Genomic DNA, 6,874 nt, shown 5'->3' on the forward strand with positions numbered 1-6,874 from the left:
GAAAGAGTGGATTTTAAATGTTCTCACCGCAAAGAAATGATAAGTATGTGTAGTGATGGGTTCGATAATGAGCCGTATTTGCTTATTCCACAATGTATACATGTATTTAACATCTCAAATAAATATAATTGCTGTATTCAATACAAACATTTGAAAGAATACTTAAAGATGATAACATATGCAAAGTTAGTATAGAAAAAGTCCTATACTCATCAAGTTTCAAGTAAGCCAGTCTGTTCACCAAAAGCAATTCTTCAGGCAAAATTATGTTCCTACCATATAGTAGGGACTCCTCACTTAATGATAAAGCTCTGTGCATTCCTATGACTAGGTTGTTAAGCAAATCGGTTGACCAGAGGTGCAATGGGTGGATGTCTTGGGGTGTGTCATGGTGCCACAGGGTATGTATTTTTCAATAGACATCATGCAACACCACACTAGAATAATGTAATTCTATCTATAAAAAGCATACATTAGGTAAGGACCAGAAAGCAACAAGACACACCATGACACAATAATATAAATCTGGTGTAATAATTTTTATCTGTTCTATATACTACTATGGGTATGCAATAAAGTAGGAATTTTTGAATAAAATATGTAGTCTCGTGTGATTGTAAACACTCTGTGTAGTGAACACTAATCCACTGTAAGACCAAGACAGAGGCAGAGAAAGGGGATTCCTGAGATTCACACAGACTGAGAAGGGGATTCCCCATACCGGAAGATGGGTCATAGGTCCTACTGGTTATTAAACAGGTCAGTCCTTAAGTGAGGAACAGTTGTACATAGCATGGACAAAGATGGTGGCAGAGACTCAGTAGTTCTCTTTGGAGAATAAGTATCAGAGCATCAGTTGTGGGATGTTTTGGGGCTATGATACCTGTAAACTTAAGTTCAACTGGGAGAAATCTCCTAGCACCAATTTAATCTTGCCAATGCACAAAAACCATTTCTGGGAGAAAAATCTAATCATATTTCTTTTAAGTGATTAAACATTGCTGACTTCTTACAAAGTTTAGAAATACAATAATGAGAGCCCTGTGACCAGTGGTTAAGTCAGCTTCTCTGTGAGCTGTATCTGAGATGTAGGTTCTTGCTGCAGTAATTTATTGAAGGTGTGCTTTCTGGTGAGAGCTATAAGTGGAATATGAGAGTGGGGGAAGCCAGGCAAAGCGGTGCATTTAACCCAAGTCTAGACTTAGCTTGATCCTTCGCGGAGCTCCAGATCATAGGAGCACACTGGGTCCAGCTCCACGCTGTTACGACAGACTCAACAGCAAGGGGACCTCACAAGGGAGAGCAGGTGTGGCCACCAACAACATCTATTACAAAGAGAAAATGCAAGCTAGAAGCTTGAAAGAACTGAATTTCTATCGATTATTAATGTCATGTTCCATAAACAATTACCCATGAAGGAGGCGATCATTTTGGTATTATGAAACTGTGAAACGCTATCAGCAAACACCTTAACAATTTGACAGTATATTTTGAATTTTATTTTCTATCAAATAAAAATACACAAATAGGAAATTAACGGATCCAGAATCCGTTTCTTTCACGAGAAGATAATTTAAATAGAACAGTACAGACGTTTCCAGGATAACGTGTTGAGACCGGTGGCTTGTAAAGAATGGGGGGTGCGTTTCTAAAGTATAGTATCCCTTGCTTCTCTTTGAATAAATGTTAAAACGAATATTCCAAACTGGCTGAAATTGATTTGAAATACCCTCTTCTATCCCTATGGACATACTTATTATGTGAGACTTGTTCCTGCTCTGTGAGTGTCGAAAGCGAGAAGGAAAAGCATGACACGAAATATGCTCAGATATCATCACCCCTGGTAAACGGCTTCCATCCAACTGTGTCACGTAAGTTAAGCAGAATGAAAAAGAGCTTTCTCTGTCAAGTATAAAAAAGAAATATGTGTTTAAATTTCTATTTTTATTTTGTTGTTTTAGATTTTTTTGCCATAGGGTACAAACACTTGCTGGAGACAGAGACAGAGAGAGAGGAATCACCTTCTGGGGGGATAGCCATGCCACGATCCCTTCTTCCTTCACTCTCCTCTCAGGATTTTGGGCCTGTTCACACATGCACTCTGAGTCTTTCAAGCCACCAGAGCAAGGACTCAGACCACAGGGGCAGCCACACAGGATACAGCATCTTAAGTACCATATCGCCTGCTGGTCCTAAGCCAGGTGATATTTTTAACTATCTTATGTTTGTTCTGATGATATATATTAAAGTATATTTTATGTCTGCTGACTCTAATGATAAAAAACTGAGGCTTATATCTTAAATACATTTTTATTTAATTTTTTTAAACTATCTGGGTAAAATGAATTTGGAGTTTAAAAACAAACAAACAAAAAAACTAAAGAGAAACTCTTTCACCAAACTAGCTATACAGGGCATGTAGGAATTGGTGCCTTGAAATATAAAAGCAACTTCATTTAGGGGCAAGTAGGTGGCATGGTGGTTAAGGCGCTGGAATTCCACATAACTGACAGCAGTTCAAGTCCCAGGTCTGGCAGCACTTTCTCTCTCTCTCTCTCTGTCTCTGGTGAACATGTATCCCCTACAACAAATTAAAATAATAAGAAGAATAAATTAAACTAAAAAATTCTTTTTTAAAATGCAGCTTCAATTCTAAAAGTCTGGTATTTTAAAAAAATTGTATATGATATATCCTTGATTTGATTGCACGTGCTGCATGCATACTTTAAAAAAAACATATTGTGGCTATAAAGATGTGCAATGATTGAACATAAATAAGAAATCATTAGAGAAAGAGAGAGACAGAGAAAAGAGCAAGAGAAAGAAAGAAAGAAAGAAAGAAAGAAAGAAAGAAAGAGGAAGGAAGGAAGAAAGGAAGGAGAAAAAAAGAAAAAGAAAGAAAGAGAGAGAGAGAAAGTGATTAAACATTGCTGACTTCTTACAAAGTTTAGAAATACAATAATGAGAGCCCTGTGACCAGTGGTTAAGTCAGCTTCTCTGTGAGCTGTATCTGAGATGTAGGTTCTTGCTGCAGTAATTTATTGAAGGTGTGCTTTCTGGTGAGAGCTATAAGTGGAATATGAGAGTGGGGGAAGCCAGGCAAAGCGGTGCATTTAACCCAAGTCTAGACTTAGCTTGATCCTTCGCGGAGCTCCAGATCATAGGAGCACACTGGGTCCAGCTCCACGCTGTTACGACAGACTCAACAGCAAGGGGACCTCACAAGGGAGAGCAGGTGTGGCCACCAACAACATCTATTACAAAGAGAAAATGCAAGCTAGAAGCTTGAAAGAACTGAATTTCTATCGATTATTAATGTCATGTTCCATAAACAATTACCCATGAAGGAGGCGATCATTTTGGTATTATGAAACTGTGAAACGCTATCAGCAAACACCTTAACAATTTGACAGTATATTTTGAATTTTATTTTCTATCAAATAAAAATACACAAATAGGAAATTAACGGATCCAGAATCCGTTTCTTTCACGAGAAGATAATTTAAATAGAACAGTACAGACGTTTCCAGGATAACGTGTTGAGACCGGTGGCTTGTAAAGAATGGGGGGTGCGTTTCTAAAGTATAGTATCCCTTGCTTCTCTTTGAATAAATGTTAAAACGAATATTCCAAACTGGCTGAAATTGATTTGAAATACCCTCTTCTATCCCTATGGACATACTTATTATGTGAGACTTGTTCCTGCTCTGTGAGTGTCGAAAGCGAGAAGGAAAAGCATGACACGAAATATGCTCAGATATCATCACCCCTGGTAAACGGCTTCCATCCAACTGTGTCACGTAAGTTAAGCAGAATGAAAAAGAGCTTTCTCTGTCAAGTATAAAAAAGAAATATGTGTTTAAATTTCTATTTTTATTTTGTTGTTTTAGATTTTTTTGCCATAGGGTACAAACACTTGCTGGAGACAGAGACAGAGAGAGAGGAATCACCTTCTGGGGGGATAGCCATGCCACGATCCCTTCTTCCTTCACTCTCCTCTCAGGATTTTGGGCCTGTTCACACATGCACTCTGAGTCTTTCAAGCCACCAGAGCAAGGACTCAGACCACAGGGGCAGCCACACAGGATACAGCATCTTAAGTACCATATCGCCTGCTGGTCCTAAGCCAGGTGATATTTTTAACTATCTTATGTTTGTTCTGATGATATATATTAAAGTATATTTTATGTCTGCTGACTCTAATGATAAAAAACTGAGGCTTATATCTTAAATACATTTTTATTTAATTTTTTTAAACTATCTGGGTAAAATGAATTTGGAGTTTAAAAACAAACAAACAAAAAAACTAAAGAGAAACTCTTTCACCAAACTAGCTATACAGGGCATGTAGGAATTGGTGCCTTGAAATATAAAAGCAACTTCATTTAGGGGCAAGTAGGTGGCATGGTGGTTAAGGCGCTGGAATTCCACATAACTGACAGCAGTTCAAGTCCCAGGTCTGGCAGCACTTTCTCTCTCTCTCTCTCTGTCTCTGGTGAACATGTATCCCCTACAACAAATTAAAATAATAAGAAGAATAAATTAAACTAAAAAATTCTTTTTTAAAATGCAGCTTCAATTCTAAAAGTCTGGTATTTTAAAAAAATTGTATATGATATATCCTTGATTTGATTGCACGTGCTGCATGCATACTTTAAAAAAAACATATTGTGGCTATAAAGATGTGCAATGATTGAACATAAATAAGAAATCATTAGAGAAAGAGAGAGACAGAGAAAAGAGCAAGAGAAAGAAAGAAAGAAAGAAAGAAAGAAAGAAAGAAAGAAAGAAAGAGAAAGAAAGAAAGAGAAAGAAAGAAAGAAAGAAAGAAAGAAAGAAAGAAAGAAAGAAAGAAAGAAAGAAAGAAAGAAAGAAAGAAAGAAAGAGGAAGGAAGGAAGAAAGGAAGGAGAAAAAAAGAAAAAGAAAGAAAGAGAGAGAGAGAAAGAGAGAAAGAAGAAAGAAAGAAAGAAAGAAAGAAAGAAAGAGAGAGAGAGAAAAAGAAAACTCTCCTTCTCTATAATTCTCTTCACTTTTTGTGCCTGTAAAGCTCAAGACTGAGATCCTCAGTTTCTACCCTGAAGCTGTCTATGGCTGCCAGAGAAACTAAGTTCCACTGATGACAGTACCCCAGCTGAGCACCCTCCACCCCTGGTGGTGAGTGAGCAAAGGTTTGGATCCATGCACAGCTGAGGCCGCATTCAATGACGCCCCATTGATCTTCATGCTTCTGCAGAGGCTCCGGACCCCTAAGTCAGCACTGAGAAAACTGTAACCCTCTCTGAGAAAGGTATTTGTTTGCTTCTCCCCTCTTCTCAGATTCCCAGTCCTCACTCTAAATTGGTTACCTTACTTCTTCTTTCTCTTCCTCTTTCTTTCTCTTTTTTTTTTTTAAGAGGTTTTTGCTATAGGGCGCATGTGCTCGCCAGACAGAGACAGAGAGACAGAAAGTGAGAAATCACCCCCCAGGGGGGATGGCCACGCCACAATCCCTTCTCCTCCATTCTCCTCTTGGGATCTTGGGCACGCACGCACACGCACCCGGCATGAGTTTAAGTCTCTGGGTCTGGGACTCGAACCGCGGTTGACTACGTGGGAGTCCAGTGACATAGGCTTATGCTAACTGCTGGTCCCAGAAATACAATCAGCTTTGGTATATCTGCTTTGTCTTGCAGCCTTGTTTATTAGGTCAAGAGGTATTTGGAGAGGTTTTTTTCTATAGGGCGCGTGAGTTTTAAGCCTCCAAGTCCGGGACCCGAACTGCGGTCGACTGCATGGGAGTCCAGCGACATAGCCATTACGCCAACTGCTGGTACCTCTTCCTCTTTCTTCCCTTTTTCTTTTTGTCTTTCTTTTCTTAGGGGAAAAAAAATGAAGGGATCAGAAAAGACTCTTCCCACCACAAAGCCATAAGCCCGATGTTTTACTTTCAAAAGAAGATACGCTGTCTTTCTAAGGCCAACCGTTCTTGCATTTACAAAAATTCCATCCTCTGTCTCCTCAATCATATTCTGATTTGCAATTATTTCTTCCTTTCTGCTCTTCAGTTTTCCTCACTCTTCTTGGCCATTTATGAAGATGCTACTATATCTCACTTCTTCTTAAATATATTTTTAGAGAGCCCTCTATTTTTTTCTTAAGAGAGATTTTTGCTACATAGCACATGCATTCACCAGAGAGACAGAAAGAGAGAAAGTGAGAAATCACCCCCGGGGGGTATGGCCACACAACAATCCCTTCTACTCCATTCTCCTCTTGGGATTTTGGGCACTCATATTCACGTGCCTGGCATGAGTTTCAAGACACTGGGTCTGGGATTTGAACTGTCATCGATCCTATGGGAATCCAGCACCTTAACCTGGGCCCTTTTTAGAGAGAGTTTTGCTATAGGACATGTGTACTTGCCAGCGAAGCAGAGAGAGGAAAAGTGAAAAGAAAGACACTGGAGGGATGGCCAGGTCACGGTCTCTTCGCCTGCATTCTCCTCTTAGGATTTAACACGGAGTGAGTATTAAGCCACCAGGTCCAGGACTTGAATCATGATCAGTCCTGTAGGAGTCCAGAGTCTTAACCACCATGCCACTTGCTGGCCCCCATCTGTCACTTTTTCTTTTCCAAGGAGAGATTTTTGCTGTAGGGTGTGTGTACTTGCTGGATAGACAAAGAGATACAGAGAGACAGAAAGCAAGAAATCACACCCCAGGGAGGATGGCCATGCCATAAACCCTTCTTCTCCATCCTCTCAGGCACATATGCCTGGAGTGAGGTTTAGGTTGCTGGATCTGGGACTTGAACCCTGGTCAACTATGTGGGCATCCAGCAACAGAACCATTACATCATCTGCTGGTTCCCATATATCACTTCTTCCTCTTTCAG

The sequence above is a fragment of the Tupaia chinensis genome, unplaced genomic scaffold (assembly GCF_000334495.1).
Source record: "Tupaia chinensis unplaced genomic scaffold, TupChi_1.0 Scaffold000198_1, whole genome shotgun sequence".
In the NCBI taxonomy this organism is placed as follows: Eukaryota; Metazoa; Chordata; class Mammalia; order Scandentia; family Tupaiidae; genus Tupaia; species Tupaia belangeri.